Source organism: Vicugna pacos, unplaced genomic scaffold, assembly GCF_048564905.1.
Source record: "Vicugna pacos unplaced genomic scaffold, VicPac4 scaffold_20, whole genome shotgun sequence".
In the NCBI taxonomy this organism is placed as follows: domain Eukaryota; kingdom Metazoa; phylum Chordata; class Mammalia; order Artiodactyla; family Camelidae; genus Vicugna; species Vicugna pacos.
The window spans coordinates 26,433,339-26,453,588 of NW_027328741.1; the positions used below are offsets into that span (position 1 = coordinate 26,433,339).

General features: G+C 46.3%; 1 protein-coding gene and 1 long non-coding RNA gene across 2 annotated transcripts in view; both read left to right on the top strand.

The window, feature by feature from the left end:
* Positions 1-6,531: 6,531 nt before the first annotated feature.
* Positions 6,532-20,250, top strand: part of LOC140694222 (uncharacterized) — a 151,923-nt gene continuing 138,204 nt past the window's right edge. Inside the window, exons 1-3 of the mRNA XM_072957591.1 lie at positions 6,532-6,772; positions 7,013-7,081; positions 7,916-7,971. The gene's annotated coding sequence lies outside the window, so the exon portion shown is untranslated. The remainder of the gene's footprint in view (positions 6,773-7,012; positions 7,082-7,915; positions 7,972-20,250) is intronic.
* Positions 10,649-11,234, top strand: LOC140694234 (uncharacterized). Its single transcript, XR_012069982.1, has 2 exons — positions 10,649-10,813; positions 11,028-11,234. It is a non-coding gene; the product is annotated as an uncharacterized lncRNA (long non-coding RNA).

Here is a 20,250-nt window from a genome sequence, read left to right on the forward strand (position 1 = left end):
ACAATGGGCTAGTTATTTTCCAAATATCAAATCATACTCTAATTGTGTTGTCACGCAAATTATGTGCTGCTGTGTCTTAACAACCTGCTTAGTGTTCACAGGCTCCTTCACTCATGGAAAATTTGGGAGAATGTCATATCCTTAGAGATAGCAATGCTGTCTTTGGCGACCTGAGCAGCAGTATCTGAATTCACTCCTGCTGTTTTTCCAGTGTCCCCTCTAGACCTCCTCCAGCCCTCCATGGGGGGCCCTGCAGTTCTGCCCTAGAAAAGCCTGTTGCTTCTCAGGAAGACTTCCCTATGAAACATAATCATGTCCTTCTTGTGGGGACATTCAGTCCAGAGACCTGAAAGCAGGGGAAAATGTTTAGCCTGCTTTTGGTAGAAACTAAATTCTTCCATACTTGTTAGAAGCAATTTCAATGAGGAAACTGTTTTGGCATCTAACAAATAAGCATAAATGACTGATGAGGAAGATCAGCTTCCCCGTCCCACTCAGACGTCATGTTGATGTGACACACACATTGGCAAACATTTTCTCCTGTGAGCAACGTAAAGTTCAAGACGTTATGAATGGCTTTTTGTTTTTATTTCTTAGTCTTTCCACATTCACTGTGTCTCATGAGATTATATGAATCCTGCTTATTTTCAGCCCAGCACTAAACTTTTTAAAAGGATCACGTGTTTAAAAGGCTAGTGGACAATTTTTTAGAAGACAGAAATCCTTAGATTTTGGTCCCAGAGTTGAATCTTGGTTAGTGGTGAATGAAAATTCCCGTTAAAATTTTAAATTCAGTGATATAAAGTCTTAAAAATAGTTAAATATTAGTCAATTTCATTAAACACTATAAGAGTTATTTACCTTTAAGCCTGTTTCTGGGGCAATTTTGCAATGATTCCCTCCCTTTATCGATTCCCTCTTTATCAGAATCCTTGAGAGGCCCCTGTCATCATTGTCAGTATCATCATCATCATCATGGAACTGATTCTTCTGGAAGATTCTAGGAAAATAAAGAGATGGACGGGATTATGTGTAGGTCAGTGTGTGCATATACAATAAGAACAGCTGTCAGACATTAGATGCAAGATACCCATTTCATTTAGGGGAGAATGTGGTCATGAAATCCTGATGTGGTGAATGAAGGAAGCGGTGGGAACAGGATAGTCAATGGAAAGGAGGAGGAAGTGAGTGAATTGGAGAGCATAGATCCTTGGGTAGTTGATCAGCACATTGGTGAGAATGAGGGGAGTGTGATGGCAGAATCATGTCCCTCCCTGGCCACAGGGAAGCCACCTGTGACATGTTACTGTACATGGCAAAAGGGATGACAGATATTTTAGGATTAAAAATCTTAGAGGATTTCTGTCTCCTAAATTGTCTATTAGTTAGCCTTTAAACCCATGATACATTATTATAGATTAGTGCAGGGGCACAAATAAAAAGGATTCATATAATCTCACCAGACAAACTGAATGTAGAAAGGATAAGGAAGAAAAACAAAAAGTCACTTATAAGTGCCTTGAACCATAAATTGCTCATGAGGAAATGTTACACAGGGTGAATGTCACAGCCACATACATACTGCCTGAGTGGGATGGGACAAGGGGATCCTGAGATGAGACAATAGGGTGAGTAGTCTGGATTGTCCAGGTGGGCTGAATGTAATCACAGGGGTCCTTAAAATGGAGGCTATTTCCCAGCTGAGTTTAAAATCAGAGGGAGGTGTAGCGATGGAGCAATGTTCAGAATGGCTGCTGACCATGAAAATGGAGGAAGTTGAGGGGCACAAGCTAAGGAAGGTGGGTGACCTCTGTAAACTGGAAAAAAAAAAGGAAACATTCTCTTCTAGACCCTCTAGAAGGAAGGAACCCTGCTGGTATCTTGAATTTATCCCAATGAGAACTGTGTTGGATCTCTGACATCCACAGCCATAAGCTGATAAGTCTGTGCTGGTTTAAGCTATTAAGCTTATGGGAATTTGTTACAGTGGTAATAGGAAAATAACATAGTGAGCGGTAGTGTAAGGGATTCAAGGTCTAGGATGGGGTGTGGAGAGAATTCTGACATTTACACCTAAAAAACAACCAGGTGAAGTGGGAAGGTGTTTTAAGGAAGACCTACCTGGCAGGGCTGTCAAGCAGACTGGAGTGAGCGAATCCTTGGAGTTAGAGGAATCAATTAAACCTCACAAGGAAAATAAGAAATAAAATGTAGCAGGGCTTCAGTGTTAGTAGATGTAGGAATGGAAATGGGCAGAGAGATATAAACATTATTTTGAAATTAGCTACAGGTTTGATGACTGCATGTTTGGGAGAGTTAGCCGATGTGTGGACTGAATGCATCCCCTCAAAATCCATATGTCGAAACCTCATCTCCCAGGGTGATGATATAGGGATGCGGGGCCTTTGGGAGGTGATTAGTAGGATAAAATGAGGTCATGAGAGTAGAGCCCTCATGAATGGTATTAGTGTTCTTATACAGGGCCCCAAAGTGCTTGCTTCTCTCTCCTCTCTGGGCCATGAAGATAGTGGGAAGACAGCCATCTTCGAGCTGGCAATCCTCTCCCAGATACATTGACCTTGAAAGCCTCAGCCTCCAAACCATAAGGAATATGCTGGTTGTTTAAGCCACCCGACACACGGTAATTTGTTACAGAATCCCAGACTGACGAAGACAGTGGAGAATGCCACTGCGTTTTGCACTGATTGCCTGGAGAATGCTGAAACCCAGGGAAGTGGGCAGCACAGACGTTTACTCATTTAATCCTGCCAACACTGTAGGGGATAGAGTCTACATTTTCCTCGCTATTTAAAAGGTAAGGAAAAAGAGGCACAAATAATAACAATGACAATGACAACAACAACAACAACAGCAACAGTAATTTGTCCAAGATTCACACAGAACTCCCTGGAGGGAGAGTGAGAATTAATACTTATGCAGGCTGGCCCCAGAGCCCCTGCTCATAACTACTAAGTCAGATCACCTTGCTTATTTAGATCAGTTTTTTTCAACTGTGATATGAGTGTACTGTGTCCAGTAACTTATAATTTCAAAATACCTCACTGTAAGGGAAACATTAGTCGCAGGCATTACAACCCACAGAAAGCTAGACATACAAAAATAACTTGTTAGGGCAAGATAACCAATAATGTTTTTAAATATTATACCTGCTGACCCTTTGCAATAAAGTGTTTTTTTATAATTCTGTCTGGCTACAGAATAACATCATAATCCTGCATGTGGCTGGTGGCTCCCGTGTTGGACAGCACGGGTCTAGAGAATTTAAATGACTTGCCCAGCCTTGCCCAGGAAGCTCGTGGTGGGATCAGAGCTATAGTCTGGGACTGTTCCTTCCTATCCAAGTCCCTCATGGAAGTTTAGAAGCTTCTCCTTTGGTGCCCAGCTGTCTATCCGTACTTATGACATCTTGTCAGGTGCCCCGGCCTGCTCCTGAACATCAGCCAGAACCCACTTCTGCTCTTTTTTGGCCAGGTAATACCTTCTAGCAACTTCCATTGCCTTCTTGGCATCAGTTTTTACATGGAAGGGTAGTGGCTAGAGAAGGAAATGTGTCCACATGACAGGTTTTTCATAAATATAGTAGGAGTGGTCAAGAGAAGAAAACCTCAGGAATACGAGTGGAAGCAGGTCATTTAATATACCAAATGCGTACTTTCAATGTATGTTTGTGTTTCCGAGTCCACGCTTGTTCTACTCGTGCATTATAGGCCAACACATCAGGAGACAAGGATTTGGGGCAAGAAATAGCGGCTTTAATTTGTAAAGCCAGCGGAGAAGATGGTAGACCAATGTCCTGGAGAACCATCATCCCAAGTCAGAATTCAGGCTCTTCTTATATTAAAAAGGGGAAGCGGGAATGCTTGGTTGTTGCAAACTTGGTGTATGAATTCTTTGTTGTTAGAATCCTTTGTTCTTGCAGCTCTTCACCTGGGTCAGATCCGTGTAAACCTCCAACAAGCAAATGTTATTTTCTATTCTGTATCTTGTTATCTTTATACGAATGGAAAAGTGATAATATCCTTCAAAGTCAGAGCCTTGAGAATAGGGTCTCCTGTATATTTCAGGATCTAGGCAACATTGTTTCACAAAAGGTGCAGAAACAGCAAGACTAAGCCTAGGAAACAGGGCACAGGTTTAAAGTCAAAGGAACAGATCTAATATGGAGTCAGATTTGTTCTTTCCTATTTCAGTAGTGCCATGGAGAAGGCACTGTGGGCAGCTTTCTGTAGGGTCCTGGAGGCTTTCTCTCTCAGCCTCTGTGCGCCTCTATTGAAAACCCGTCATCGCTATCTGGCCTGCTGGAAAACCAGTCCGCCTGTTTTGCCCTGAAGTTGTGTTCTGTTTATAACTCATCTCTACTCCTTGGAAAACAACTCAATAAAAACTCAGTTGGTTTCCCACCAGCCCTGAGCAGGGGTGAGGGATAGCATGTTATTATTTTATAAAAAAAATATATAAAAAAGTTTTAAAACAGCACTGGGCACATAGGAGAGAGACAATCAATGCTTCCTGGCTTAAATCGAAAATGATGACTCAGTGAGTCTATGGCTGCTGTATTTGCTGAACTAGTTACTCTTTGCTCCATTACACATTTATTTTAACTGAAAAAGAAATATATGCATATGGTTAAAAAAATTCAAACAGAGCAAAAAATACTCAAGTGAAAGAAGTTTTCCCTCATCCTCTGTTCTTACACGCCTCCCTGGAGATGCCAATGTTTACAATCCTTTGTGTGCTTTTCCAGATATGCTATGCAAGTTCCCACCAATGTATGTAAATTCCTTTAAAGTTTTACTTATTTTTAACTTTAAGGGATTTAAATCCTCAAGTGGCTTCTGCCACAGTAATAGAAAAGAAGAAATCTGACTCCATATTAGATCTGTTCCTTTGACTTTAACCCTGTGCTCTGTCTCCTAGGCTTCTTCTTGCTTGTAAAACAATGTTGCCTAGAGCCTAAAATATACAGGAGAGCCTATTCTGAAGGCTCTGACCTTTAAGGGTATTTAACACTTTTCCAATCATATAAAGATAACACGTTGCAGAATAGAAAATAACGTTTGTTTTGTTGGAGGTTTACAGGGATCTGACCCAGGGAGATAGCTGCAAGAACAAAGGATTCTAACAAGAAGGAATTCCTACACCAAGAAGTATGCAAAAACCAAGCACATAGGAAAGCAGCCTGAATTCTGACTTGGGGAGATGGTTTTCCAGGACATTAGTTTGCCATCTAGGTCTACAGAAACTTGCTATTCCATGCCCCAACACTTGGTCTCCCAACTTACTGGCCTGTCCTGCACTGAGGAGAATGAATTTGGACTCAATAACACTTCTACCTACCTAGCAAGTTGGACACTGGGACTGAGGGCAGCTCTCCCACACACAGGGGCCTACAGTGAGCCCTTGATTATTCCCCGAGGTTGGGGTGTGGTTTACCCAGGAGGGATGGGGACTCTACACCAACACTCAGGCAGTCTGCTCCTTCTGGGGCTCTGACATTTTACCTCCCGCTCCCTGCCAGCCCAACATTTGGGACAGTGGAGCTAAGGCAGAGATCGTGCCTGCCTGTTTCCCAGCGTGTAAAAGGGGAATATGTACTCTTCCCAAGGTAGTTCTGAGAAACAACACCTGCGGGTGCTTGGTTCCCTGAGCAACAGTAAACCTAGCTCCTTGTGGGGGCAACGGGTATGATACCCGTAGGGTTTCTGCAGAGACCTTAGCTGGAGGGCTGGGCCAGGGACGTAAAATATGAGCTGTGGGCAATGACGGGTAAGAGAAGGGTGTATAGGCAGGACTGCTGCCTCCTTCGGGGTGCCACAAAAGGTAAAACGCTTTCTCCCCATCTCTGTTACTCCCCTCCCAATTCCAGATAACTGCCTTCCCTCTGCTCCTCCTGTCCATGTGTCTCCCTCCACTTTTCCCCGCCTCCCCTCCTCCTCCCCTATTCTCCCTCCCTCGGTTCCCCTTCTCTCTCAGGACCCAGAGCGGATCGCTGGCCCTCCTGCGCATGCGCAGTTGCTGCCAGCTGGACCGCGGGTTGGAAGCTCCAGCTCCGAGCCGGGGATCGGCCCCAATGGCTTCTCAGCTCTGTCGCCCTGTAGGCCTTTGGCTACTGCCTGGGGCGGGGCCTCTGGCTGTGGAAGTGCAAGGTGAGGGGATATCGGGAAAGGGGTGAGGCGGCTGCGGGAGGGCGGTCGGCGTGTCACAGCCCCCCAGGGCGCCAGTCAGCGTGTGTTCAGCTGGATTGCTCGGGCCAGACCCCTCTGCCCGCGCCACCTGCCCCGGCGCCGCGGCCACAGCTGTCCAGGGCCAGGTGTGCCCCTGCCGCCTCTTGGCCCAGCCGGGCTCCCCTCAGTCCGCGGCTGGCGTCCGCTTCCCCTCTCCCGCCCGCGAGTCCTCCCCTCCCGGGCTTCCTCTCCTAGGCCGCCGACCCGTCCCCACCACTGGGCGGGCTGTGTCCCGGGCGGGCGGGGTCTGCACACCTGGACGGGGCGGGCGGCTTGGGCTGGGGCTGGGGCTGGCCTCCGAGCGGGGCTGCAGCCCGCGTCCCCCACCCCGCTCTCCCTGCCCCGCGACCCTGGGGCTGCCTTCCTCTCCCTTTCCCGATCCCTGAGGTCCAGATTAGCGGCGTGGGCGCTGCTCCCCAGGCTGAGAGCCCGCGGCTGTAACTCCCAGCTTCTTCTGGTGGAGTCGGGAAAAGGGAGCGGCAGTGCTGAGGGAGCTTCTGTCTCCTTGATCAGGATTTCTGCCCCAGGTAAGTACCTTGAACACTTTCAGGTGTTATGATGGCGGTGCTTGTTGATGTCACATGTTTTTATACTGAGAGGGATTACAGTGGTGAAAGCAGGGCTTGGTTCAGTTAAAAATGAGCTGAAGGCATGAGGCTGTCTCATCCTCCATCATTCACTCTCCCAGGGTGAAACGTGAGACCGTCGATCTTAAAAAGATACTTATAGTCCCTAACTAGTCCAGCCCAGCTATTGTTTGTTAACAGGAACAGCACAACCCGAGGCGTTGGAGACCCAGGGACATTGCACTCCTAAAGAGCTCCTGGCAAAATCTGGTTTGTTTTGTTTTTTTTGTTTGTTTGTTTTACTTAAATTGTGGGACAGACTAGTAGTATAGAGGGAAAAATAATTGGCAAAAAGGATTTTTTCATATAACAGCTTTATTGTGATATTGTTCACACACCATGAATTCCACCCACTTGAATGTTACAATTCAGCAGCTTTTAGCATATTCACATTTGTGCAACCATTATTATTCCAGAACGTTTTCATCACATCAGAAAGACCAGTTGAAATGCATGACCTATCCACCCCTTCCCAGTGGTGGTTCTAAAGAAGTTTCTTGACTGTTCCTGACCATAAATTAACTTGTTACATTCCATGAAATATCTGGGAGGAATTCTAATCAGAATTGCAATGAATCTGTCTATCAAAGCAGGAAGAATTAATGTCTTTATGGCATAAACTTCTACACATGAATATATCTGGGACCCTATCTTTTCATCTGTCCAGAGCCAGGCCTATGGGAAATCCTCATTAATTCTTGGGTTTGTGAATGATGAGATTCAATACATCATTAGATGCAACTGTAGCCTTTCACTGAAGAGAAAAGTAACCTCGTAGAAGCCAAGTGATTCTCTGATGGTTAGAATGAGTGACCGCCAGTGCTGGAGTATTCGAGTGGACTTGGTGCTTGCAGAGTTCTCCACCACCTACAGCTAAGGGGATTACCGTGTTCTTTTACTTTTTTTTTTATGGCGTTGCTTTTATTTTTACTTATTATATAAAATTATTTTTTATTGAAGTGTTGTAAATTTACCATGTTAGCTTCAGATGTACAGCAGAGATTCAGTTATAAGCTTATGCATATGTATATAAATGTTTTTCAGATTGTTTTTAGTACAACTCATTACAAGAAATTGAAAATAGTACCCTGTGCTATATAGTAGGTCCTTGTCATTTATTTTATATTTATTAATGTGTATCTGTTAATCCTCCCTTTCCTGCCTGCTAACAACAGTTTGCTTTCTATGTCCATGAGTCTATTTCTAGCAGCACCGTTTTTGCTAGCAATATATGCTGGTTGGCTCTTTTCTGTTTCAGTAGTTCCATCTTATGTGTGGGCGTTTTTCTTCTGGTGGGCCTGTGTGTGGTTTGCACACGTGATAATACAGATCTGTATTTGGGAGAACTCCAGGCCTCGTGTAGTCCCTCGTATGGAGCGCCCACTGAACTGGTGCTTGAACTTGGAAAAAAACAGTAAATGTTGGAATTTCCACTATGGTTGAGACTTCCAGGTTTCTATAACCTCTTTAGCCCACCTAAATTTTGGCTGCACCCAATACTGGATAATTTGGTGGAACTTCATGGTATGGTGGTGTAGAGACAGGGCCTTGTATGCTTCTTCTCTTTCCTTTTTCTAACAATCATTTTCCTGGGCCTTCCAGGTACTCCCCCAGAAGGGCCCAGGGCTGGCTTGGTGCTGCACTGAGGCAATATTTGTTAATAAGTCCCTTTCCTCATCTCTTCTGAGCCTCCATTTCCTTCTCTGCACAATGAGGGCTTAGACTAGATAAGTGCTTTTCAGTTTCTTTTAAAGCCATGTTTCCTTTGAGAAACAGAAAATTCAAATCTCTCCTCCCATCACAACCCTTTAGATTTTGACACGTCCTCCAAGGAGTCACATAGCTCTTTGTGGTAAATTGACGTGATTGTGATTCCACGTGGCACAGAAAAGACTCTTCAGAGATTTATTGCAGGGAGAGGGCAGGAAAGGGGCAGTATGTCACACTTTCTTGTGTGAGCACTGGAGCAAAGGCTTGGGTTTAAATACAGTGTCTGATGTGGCATCTCTCTAATCTTGCACAATGTGATAAACCTCTATCCTTAGTTTCTTAATGTGTCAAGTTGGGGTGGTAATGTTTTAAGGCTTTTGTGAAACATTATACACATAAGCCATTTGTGTCTCGGTAGATACAAGACCTGCTAGAGAGTCGGAATTTCTTTAAAAATACATATATATTGTCCACATCATTCTGTCTGTGTGTATTTTGAAGTTCCTGGAGGGTGAGGGTTGAGTGTAATGTCCATCGTGGGACAGGTGGCCCATGGGTCTGTGTGCCTCAGATTGCCCCCTCCTCCCCAGTCCTCTTCCTCTCAGTCCAGGATGAAGTTCCCTAGTAGATTTACACACAGGTCTTGTGGAAATGGCTTTTCATTTTATTGTTTCACCAAGGAGGGTTGCCATCATGATCTCTGTGGTCAGGTTTTGGTGACCTGAAGGCTATGCAATTGGGGATTTCTATTTTATAAAAAGAAAAAAAATTACAAATACAAAATTAGACCTAGGTTGGTGGCAGGAGCTTTTGAAAGTGGGGACCATTAGCTTTTTTAGCTTCAGGTGCAGTGGCCTCTGGCCACGAGGACACATCCTCATGCTCTGAATTTGGAGGGACCAGTGGGTTCAGTGGGAATATTTACTGAGTGCATCTCATGGGCTGCGCATTGTCTTATTTGTACTGTGTGTTCCTTATTTGAGACGGTGAGCTGATTTAAACTCAATAGCCTCTTTAAAATAATAGACTTTTTATTTTTAGATGTAATGTAGATTCCCATGTAGTTGTAAGAGATAATATGGAGAGGGCCTATGGACCCTTTGCCCAATTTTCTTTAATAGTTCCATCTTGCAAAGTTGGGGTACTATTCATTCGTGACTCACTAACCCTTTTAGGTTTGTGTTATTGCCCTCATTTCTATTTATGAATAAACTGGTGTTGAGAGAAGCACACAGGTCTGCCCATGTCACCCACGTGGTTAGTGAAGATTTGGGTGGAACGTGGGCTTGGCATTTCCAAGCAGTACCATTATGATGGTCTGTGGCAGGGAGCAGCATTCACTTTGCTTGTTTATTCATTCATTCAACAAACATTTATTGAATAAACTCTGTGGGTCAGATGCTTTCATAGGGTTATCTGATTCTTCAGCAGTATGGAGAATCAGGTAATGTTTTCTTTTAATATGAGAAAAATATCTCTGAGAGGTTATAATCTCCCCAAAGGAAAAATGGCTCATAAATGAGGGATAGTACATTTGTACAGTTCCTTCTTCTTATGCAGGTGGTACCCTAGGCATTTTACATTTGCAAACTTCCATAATCCAGATATATTCTTGTAAGGCAAGAAGTTTTTTTTTAATTGAAGTATAGTCAAGTTTACAATGTTGTGTCAATTGCAAGGTGGTTTTTTTTGAATTTTGAATGGAGAAAATATTTTTTGAGGGGGTTAATTAAGTCTATTTATTTGTTTCATTTTTCTAAAATGAGGTACTGTGGATTGAGCCTAGGTCCTTGAACATGCTAAGCACGTGCTCTACCACTGAACTGTACCCTCCTCCCCAAAGCAAGTTTTCTTACCCATTATTCTGCACCTTAGGGGTTCAAATAAATTGGTGTTGAAACCCAGATATTTTGATCCTACTATGGTTCATTTCATTATATCCTGCTGAGGGGTGGGGAAGCAGTTCCTTTATTCATTCATTTATTCAGCAGTTTTGAGCACCGACTTTGCATCAGGGCCTGCCTAGGTGCTTGGAAACAGAAAACAAGAAATGATCCTTTTCTGCAGGGGATGAAAGCCTAGACCAAAAGCTGGGTAATGTGATCTGAGCTTCAGTAGCCATGTGCAGACGCTGAGGACAAAATTATCCCCGATTTGCTTGGACTTCCCTTGCCTTCTGGCTGGTGCACACCAGGTCGCCGCATCCCAGTGAGGCCCGCAGCCCACAGCACAGTATGTACATCGATTTACCCTCCCTTCTCGGCAGGGCCTGCAACATGAACGCCCCTGACTACGTGCAGTGCGCTGAGGACCACCAGACTCTCCCGATTGTGGTCCAACCCGTGGGGATCATCTTAGAGAATTTCTTTTGCATCTATAATGGAATCTCCTTGGTGAGCCAGATCAGACCGTGCGGCTCCCAGTGGGCACTCTGTATCTACTATAGGTATCTCTATGCGCCCGAGAATGGATGGAGTGACTTCCAGACCCACCGCAATGTCATGGGCCTTGTCACCATTACTGACTGCCTCTTGGCCAAGACCTTCTAGAAGCTCCACGCACAGAGGAGCTGTATGGCACCACGCTCTACGACTCTCAGCTCTTTGTCTTTGTGCTGTATGGGGAGGTGGCCGAGCAGCCGCACACCGACGTGGCCTTCAATCTACGAGGACTGCAGGGTGGTGGAGAAGAGGATAGACGACTTCACTGAGTCACTCTTCTTCTTGCCCAAGTCCAAGTGGCTGGATGGCGACCCCGAAAATTCTGGGGAGAAGACCCCCCTCCTCTACATCCTATTTGAGAAGGAGGACTTCGTGGGACTGGACACAGACAGCAGGCAAGTCAACCTGAAGGCCGGGCCACCCTGGCTGTGTGACAGATTGCTTCCCTACATCCAGAATGGGATCATCAAGGAGGAGGGCTTTCTTGTAGCCAAGGCGGGAAGGAGGTGTAGCCCGCCGGTTTTCAGACGTTTAAAACTAAATCCGCCTTTGTTTCAGAGAGATCCTTTTAGGGTTAGTGTGGACACTTACTCCCCCTTTTCAGCCAGGACACTTGGGGGGACCCCTGGAGTTGCTGTCCAATAGAGTAGCCACAGCTACTGATGTTAGTAGTGCTGGGGAGGAGGCCGGTCTGAGCTGAGATGTGCTGTAAGTCAAATGCACATCAGAGGCTGAAACTTGTCTAGTAAAAAGAATATAAACTATCTTGTTACTTTCTATATTGATTACACGTCAAAATGATAGTATTTTACATACAGTAGAATAAGTAAGCTCTGTTCTTAAAATCAGTTACTTGGTTTTTTTTTTGTTACATTTTAAACGTGGCAACTGGGAAACGTTATTTACATGACTCTCATTTCATTCCTGTTGGACAGCCTGTCCTGGGACAGTTTCATCCCTTTGCTTATAAATGAGACTCTGAATCCCGAGACGCAGAACGAGGTGCTGGTTGAGCTCAGGGTGGAGCCGATGTCTCCTGCCTCCCAGGCCCAGCACCAGCACGGCTCAGGCCCTCTCCCCTGCCTGACAGCCACCATGCCAAGTTAGGACATCAGAAACACTGCCAGGGGCTTCCGAATTAGCTCCTTACGCAGGGAAAGGCGTGTCACGGTGTATGGGACACAGCAGGGAAAAATTCGTCCTCACTTTGTCCCTGTGATTAGGTCAAAGGCCCCACTCTGCCTTGGAAGTGCAGACGATCTCTTCTGGGCTGCCTAACCCCTCACCCTGTACTATGTTTCCCTGTGTATCTTTCAAGCTGTCCCTCGGGCAGAAGAGGGTGAGACGTCTTTGCCGAGATGTGGTCCCCCTTTACTGGGGAGAGTGAGGTGAGCTGTGTCCCCCCGGCCTACGGCCTCGGGCCTTGAGTCTGGAGAGCGCTCATGGCGGTCCCACAGGTGACGGTCGGAGGACATGGCACGTGCTGCCGGGCCCGATGTGCAGGAGGGGCTCTGTGATTCTCTGTCATTCTAAGGTCAGATTCTACTTTCTTGTTGTTGGTAAGATGGAGGAGAAGATGCCAGAGAATTGATAAAAAGAAAATCCACACCAGTCCTGTGAATGACAGACACAGGGGATCCGTGTCCCACCTGCGTGTGGTGCCTGGCGGGCTCTGGAATAATTTTCACTTCCTCCCCAGACATTCCTCTATGGCTTAAGGAAGGGGAGAGGCATGTCGTGGCCATGATCTGTACTTGTCCTCACAGGGCCCTGTGATCTACATGCCCACACTACACTTCTGCTCCTTGGAGATGAGGTGTCAGGTTTAGGAAACTGGGCACTGCTGAGGGCATAGCTGCCAGAACCGTGCTACACCAAGGCTGGCTCCGTTCACCTCACCTGTCACCTCCTGTTGAGTCCTAAGGCGTCATTCAAGGTAGGTGCATCGGTGCAATGAAAGCAGGGACCTCCTTCACCCCCTGGACAGACTGGTGGGTGATCAGTGGAAGCCTGGAGCCCTGCCCCAGCCCCACGCCAGTGCCTCCTATTTTGTCATAGGAGGCACTGGTGACATTTTTGCTCAGCAACTGCTTGGCTCTGATTCTGCAGAGCCAACAGAGAATGCCAGCTTGTTTTTGCCTTTTGAAGTCTGCCCTTGGGATTTGGCGGAGTAGCTGGATGTGTGCTTAGCCCATAGTGGTTGACACTGTCACCATTGTTTACCCAGAACCTCGTGTACCAGGCATGGCTGCCGGCATCAAAATACAGCAGCGCATTAAACCTCCCTCCTGGTGGGTCTGTCTGTCCTGGTACCATAAGGGCTCAGCCAGCATCTGAACGTCAGTGAGATAACGTGGCCAGTGAGCTCGGGTCAAGCACGTTCTCCTCCAGTGACTTTTACTCCATTGTTGCTTTTACTATTACACAGTCATTAATTTTTTAAACAATGCTTTGGTTCAGGAGCAGAACCTAATTCTCCCCTGTTCCTCTTGGTGGGAGTGAGTAAAGTTGCCCAGCTTGAAATGCGACCACATTTTGTAGCTCAAAAGCTGTCTACACGCATCTAGGTGAAGTTTTGGTTTGGGGCGCTGACCACGTTGGGGTCCCCCGGCAGCATCGCTCCCCTCAGGCCCCTGCCTTCCCTGGATCAGGAGGTGAGGGTGGGTCTCACCGTCCCCGTGTCCCTGTCCTCATCACACTGACGTAATTTCTTGTAAATGCTGTCAAAGTCATTTTTGTTCTCGTGTGTTTCCAATTTTGGCTGTTCCTCTATTCCTTTTTCTATTTTCCTTTTTCCCTTATACCACCCCGTGAGCATGTTGTTGGGTCTGAAAATGTGGGCTATGCACACCCTGCATTGGAATAGCCAGATCGCCCTCTGTGCCGTCTCCATCGCTATAAAAAGCAAAAACTTAACAGTTGCCATGATTCGTATATTATCCTAGTCATCTTATTTTCTACTTTTTTGGAATTTTTGCTATGTTAGCACATCACCCACTGGAGTTTGATATCTGTTAAAGTCCTTGCTTTGAGGAACCTGTTAGTTCGTCCTTATATTTGGAAACAAATGCTCTCTTACTAATTTTGTTTATTTGTTTTGAAGAAGTGAGATGCGAATTGATTTAGGCGGCTGCTGAGGGATTTTTTTCATGGAGTATTTAAACTTGGAAAGTCAAAATCTGCAGCACCTTGCTTGATTCTGGCTTTTACACAAACGTGCTCGGCACACGGTTCCTGGCTGTCGCTGTGTGACGTGCGTGACGGCGCTTCCTGGCCGGCGGTCACTGGTGAGGAAGTGGCCGCCACGGAGGTGACAGCTGCAGGGGACGCTGTTGGAGGAAGCAGTCACCGGTTTTTTGTTTTTTGGGTTTTTTTTTGCATTCACCTTCCCAGTGCCATTTACTTTACTTTGCATTCATAGAGGGGCAGTAGCGGGCCTAAAACCATGCCACTCTTTTGTTCCCTTTATGAGGCTGGTTTTTCTAAGTATCAGGAAAACATTGCCTTGTCCTAAGTAACTGGTTACCTTGGATCTGGTGGACACAGGGACCGCTAAAGGGGACCGTAGCTTCCTCTCTGCTTCAGCCAGTGGGCATTCAGAGCCGGGTCTGTGGTTTGCCTCAGCAGCCGTGCAGGCCTCCCTGCACCGGCCTTTACTTTTACCCCTTTTTGGCAGTAAATAGCTGACTCTGTGTCTGTTGCAGCTGATGTCCACCACTGACGGCCGTGTCGTTATTTTGCGGTAGTGAGTCTCCAACACCCCTGTCAGCCGTGAAAGGACCTTGCATTCTCACCCCGACCCTGGTTCATCTCACCCAGGGAAAGGGCTTGGCCACCACCGTCATGCTGGACATGAGGCCTTGTTTCTCCTTTCATGCTCTGGTCCAAATGTGGACACTTCATCCTTCACTGACTTGGTCTCGCTTGAGACAGTCCAGACTTTCTGAAAGAGTCCATCACATTCTGGGGGGGAACAGAACAGAAGTAAGAGTCGCAAGTAGGAGTCTAGGCTGTCTGGGTTGGCAAATGCAGGCTGGGATCTGTGATGGCCGGTCTGTGCCCTGGACACTGGCCTTTCCCGTGGCTCCCGAGAGAAAAGGGGTCGGAGAGAGAACAGACTTGCCTGGGTTCCTACGATCCTCATCTGCTCACTGACAGGAGTGTCAGCTAACTAGGAGCTCCCCCAGACCTCGGGCCCTTCAAACCTCAGATCACGGGAGATCCTTGAGTCCCTTCTTCTGGTCCTTCTTTGTGAGAATCCAGTGCCTTCTGAGGTGACTGGCAGCAGGAGATGCCTCCCCCTCCAGGGAACTCCCTTCGGAGGACTGTGACTCAGTGCACCTTGCTGTGAGCTTGTGGGTTTCCATCATGCTCCCTGCAGAACCAGACTTGAGACTGGCTTAGCGACAGAAATAACAAGACTGATTCCAGGGCAGGGCCAGGTGGAGGGAACAGTGGAAATTGAATGTGACCTCAAACACCTAGGTGGGTGCTGGGGCTGTTACTAAAATGGGGAGCCTGGGAGGTACCTGCCAGGAATCGAAGTCTAGATTAAATGGTGGACATAAGGCCTTTTTTTTTTTGACATATGGCATTTTTAAGATGCCATTTGTCATCCAAGTTAGGACTTCCAAGAGGCACTCGTGTCTATGAGTCTGGGGCTCAGGTGAAGGAGCCGGACTAGAGATACACATTGGGATTCGTCATTCTTAGCTGGTGTTCACAGCCGTGCAAGTGGATCAGCTCATCTCAAGAGGTGCAGACTGTGTCTGAGGGGGGGCAGGGCTGTGCCTGGTTTGGAGGAAAGCCCGGACCATGCAGCTTTGGTGTGTCAGTCAGCGGCGTTTGTGATTTTCAGAGCAATGGCATTTATCCTTAAGGTTCTGGGGGGTGGGCAGGGCCACACAGGAAGAAATCTGAAGAGAGGGTTTTGGCCACGTGTGCGCGTCTTGGGACGATCCAGAGGCTGCAGGGTCCAGAAGGGGAAACTCCTCAGAAGCTGGAGTCGGAGTGGGGAGTTGGGAGAATGTAGTCACACTCTCCTGTGATGAAGGGAGGGAGGCCTAGGGAGTCCGCACCCTAGTGGACTCTCTTTCCCACGAACAAAAGGCAATCAGACAGAAGATTTGAGGTAAGAAGGGATGGGCGTTGGGAGAGGAGCCAACCTGGAGAACGGTGGTTGAACAATTCTTGAATAGTCTCCCTGAAACATAGAGTTAAAAAAAACCCAGACTCTTAAGAATATTGGTAGTGACTGGGGAGGAGGCAGTTGTTTTTCTGACCTCCTAAGGGTAAGGTATGTATCCGGGGATATACAGAAGAATCGGGCAGTCTGTTCCTGGGGCTTCACCCTTACCAGGGGGAACAGTGCAAGTTTAAAGGGGGAGAAGGGCAGCGGAGGGAAACTAGCCAGGTCCTGTGTCACGTACCAGTCGGCCGCCCTACTTGCGTGTTGCATTCACATCCATGCCTCCCAAGTGGGCGGTGGCAGCCCCGTTTTGAAGATTGGGAAGCCTCCTCAGAGGTTTAAGGAATTGGTTCATTTAGCAGCTAGTAAATGCTGTAGCAGGATTCCAGCAGGGCCTTGTCAGACTTCAAGGGCATGTTCTCTCTACTAATTCCGGTTGTACCTGAAATGGTGAAGTGAGTCAGTTTCGGAGCCTTTCAGAGAAAGTACGCTTTAAGTGCCTCAGGACTGTTGCACAAAGCTCAGTGTTCTTTCATGGTTCGGAACCACCGCAATGCTTTTTGCCCCACAGATGTAAGGTCTTACTCCTTTGACGATGGCGTGGTTGTAAATGACATACAGGTGCAAAACCACACTTAGCAGCTTCTGAAGGGAAACTCTCCTGTTCTCCCTTGATCGGCTTTCTTCCACGGGATGTAACTGTGCTGCAGCTAAGGCCTGAGCTTTCCGTATGGAGTGAGGGTTTGATATCCAAATTTAGCATAAAACAGTCAGATGGAGAAAATCGAAGATGACAATATATTTTGGGGTTTCATTAGACAAGACATACTATCTGTTAATGGCTCATAAAGCTAATGAAATTGAGTACAGAACATTGCATTTCTTACTTTCTACTGAGAGCTGTCTTCCAACATAAGGTTCTCTGCTTTGGAACTTCAGCTCAGCCACTAGGGCGCCTGTCATTGTGTTGGTGTGATTGCATTTACACAGTGCATGTAATCTGGGCTTCCTTAGCCCCAAACACTCCAGTGCAGAATCATAGGCTGTAGCCATCACTTAGTTATACAAATACTTCTAAAACTATATGATACCAAAAAAAATAAATAAATAAAAATAAAGAGAGAGAGGGAGATTGCCTTTATCAAAGTTCCTTTGGATTTTAACTGCAAAGTGTTGTTGAGCAGCTCTGGTTTCCTTTGGATATGAATATATACATTTCTTTGCATGTAACTTGGATTTCAGGCTTGAACACCAAGCTCTTGTTTTCCATGAGCCACAAAAATCATAGCCAAATGACACACATATGAAACAGTTTATTCTTTTTATCTGAGACAGAATCCTTGAATTTGGGACTTGAGCTGCGACTTTCCTGTTTGCTCTTCCCACCCCTCTTGTCACCTCACTCCTTTTTCCCACGTGGCCTCCAAGAGGTCATGGTCTCATAGGAGCAGGTGGACAAATACCAGTTGGTAGCCAAGCAGTGCTGCTGTAGATGGAGCCCAGCCAAGAGCTAAAGGACATCATCAGGGAGGACTTCCTGGAAGAAATTGGCTCTACATTCAGTTCTGGGGACAGAGTAAGAGTCAGCCAGGGGAAGGAATCAAGAGGGTGACTCAGGTGGCAGGAGCAGCCCGGGTAGAGGCCTGGAGGCTTGTGGGGTGGGGACTCAGGGAGACTGCCCTGTGTGGTCCAGGGTGGTGGGTGACCCTGCTTTGAAGGACACTGGAGAGGGCCTAGGGGTGGAGGGCTTTGGAGGAGCTTGGTTTTTACTAGAACTGACACAGAAGAGGCAGTGAAGGGTGTCAGCAGGAAGTGACCCTTAGGAGAGCAGCTCTGCCTGTCCTTTTGAGTCCCACCCCTTCATTCTTTTATTCACAACACACGCAATTCTGAGTGTCTAGGGGAGAGGGGGTGGACCCACAGTAGTAAGCAAAATGTACTTGCTTCTTGAGAGCTTAGCAGTGTCAGAAGTTGACTTAGATTAAAATGTTTTATTAACACAGCAGGGCACCTAATCTAAAGTGCGGAGGTTGGAGGGAAGGAAGACTTCCTTGACAAACAGTTAAAATGAGCCTGGAGGCTAGTGGGAAGTAGCAGCAGGTCACGGGGCCCCTGAGGTCACTGGGGACCTGGTACTGAGGTGAGGATGGACAAGCAGGGTCGGGGGTGGGGCTAGAACTCTACCAGGGAGCCTCTGATGGGTTTGAAGTGGGGGAGATGTAATCAAATTTGTGCTTTGGGAAGGCTGCCTTGGCTGTGTGTGTGTGTGTGTGTGTGTGTGTAGCGGGGAAGAGGGGGAGGGTGTCACCAACTGGGAGGGTCATTAGAAGACCATTCACAGGCTCGGAGGCCACCAGTGGGAGAGGGGCGTCGGGACTGCTTGGGGACCGCAGGGGCAGAGTGGATGCCGGGTTTCCTTGTGTGGAGGGCTTGTTAGCGGGGTCGCTCTAGTGACACCTTGTGGCTGGAAGTAAACAGATGGAGGCCGCCAGGTGGACTTACCTCTTCTCTCCTTCCCTGCCTTGTGTGATGATCTTAGCTCTGCCAACATATGGAACAGAAGAGCTAAGTTCCAGAGTAGCCCAGGACTTTGCTGGGCTCGTTCAAGTGAGAGCAGATAGGATTTAGGCTTGTGTTGAGATCTGTAAGTTAACTTAGCTAGAAACGTCCTGTCTTTTGGATTTTCATAGGGGTAGTAATTCTTGATAAAGATTGCTTCCTTGGTGAGAGGAAATTTAATACAACTGATGTCTTTCTCAAAAAATATCTTATCTTTTAAGAAATTTAATATTCAAAATAATAGGAATATTTTAAAATGATAAACTAAGGCTTTCGTGTAGTTTCTTTGGTTTCTGAGTTGATGTGTAGGTAGACCCTTTGCATTACATAATAGCACATCTTTGACAGTATTTAAAGAGCTGTTAGTGAGCGCCCCCAATTTGAAAGCATCATTAAAGCTTGCTCTGAAATAGTGAAGTCATATAGGTCTTGTTTGCAGAAGCCAGATATTTGGTTTATAATCTGCAGCATAGCTCCCTTTATAAAATAATAATAGATTCAAAATTAACAAAGTGGAAAATAATTGATTTTTTTTAAAAAATGAAACATAAACTTTCTTGTGCTATTGTTGCAACTGGAAATTTTGAAAAGAAAAATCCTATTGTAATATCATCTAAGTGAAATCCATATATGTCTGTCACATTTGAATAGTAACTGCACAGTGGTTTTTGAAGTCAGGATCATTCCAGCTCAGATACTGGCAGTGATGGTTGCTGGTTTTCAATGGAAGAGCCTAAATTTGCTTTCTTAGCTTTATTCTTTTCTTTTCTTATATTTTCTTTTCTTTTCTTTTCTTATCTTTTCTTTTCTTTTCTCTCTCTCTTTTTTTTTTTTTTTTTTTGGGTAGTGCGAGGGTTGAGTAGTGCTGTGCCAGCATGATTTGGGGGCAATTTGTGGGCAGATGTGCAGCAGCAGTGAGATATTTCCATGCATTTTACTTTCCGGACATCACCAGGGAACATGTGTGGTTTGTGCCTGCAGGATGGGATGCTGCAGGACTCCCTGGTCCATCAATGTTATGTCTTGGAGCTGCTCCGGTCAGTGAATGATTTTCTGTGGCTTGGAGCTAATGTGGTCTGATGCAGATGATCAGATGTGTAACTAAAGTACTGTTACTTGAAATAAGAGAAAAGCTAGCAAAAATGTCTCTAAAATACAGGATGAGGGAGGAGAATTGGCTGAGCTGCTTGCAGTGGGGAATATTCTCAGGTGACTCCCTCACTGTGTCTCCTGTCACTATCCCCCACAGCCCTGCATGGCAGTCCTACTGAAGCAACCATGCACTTTCTCAGAAACGCGCTGAATTTCCTTGTGCCTCTGATTGTTCACTTTTTTTTTGAAAGCACATCTTGCCCTTTGCTTAAATGCCATCCCTGCTAGCCACCACTTACACTCATTCTTCTGGACCTCGTCCATATATAGCTGCTGAATGAAAGAACAAAATGTAGTATCTCCATTTAGTGGAATATTATTCAGACATA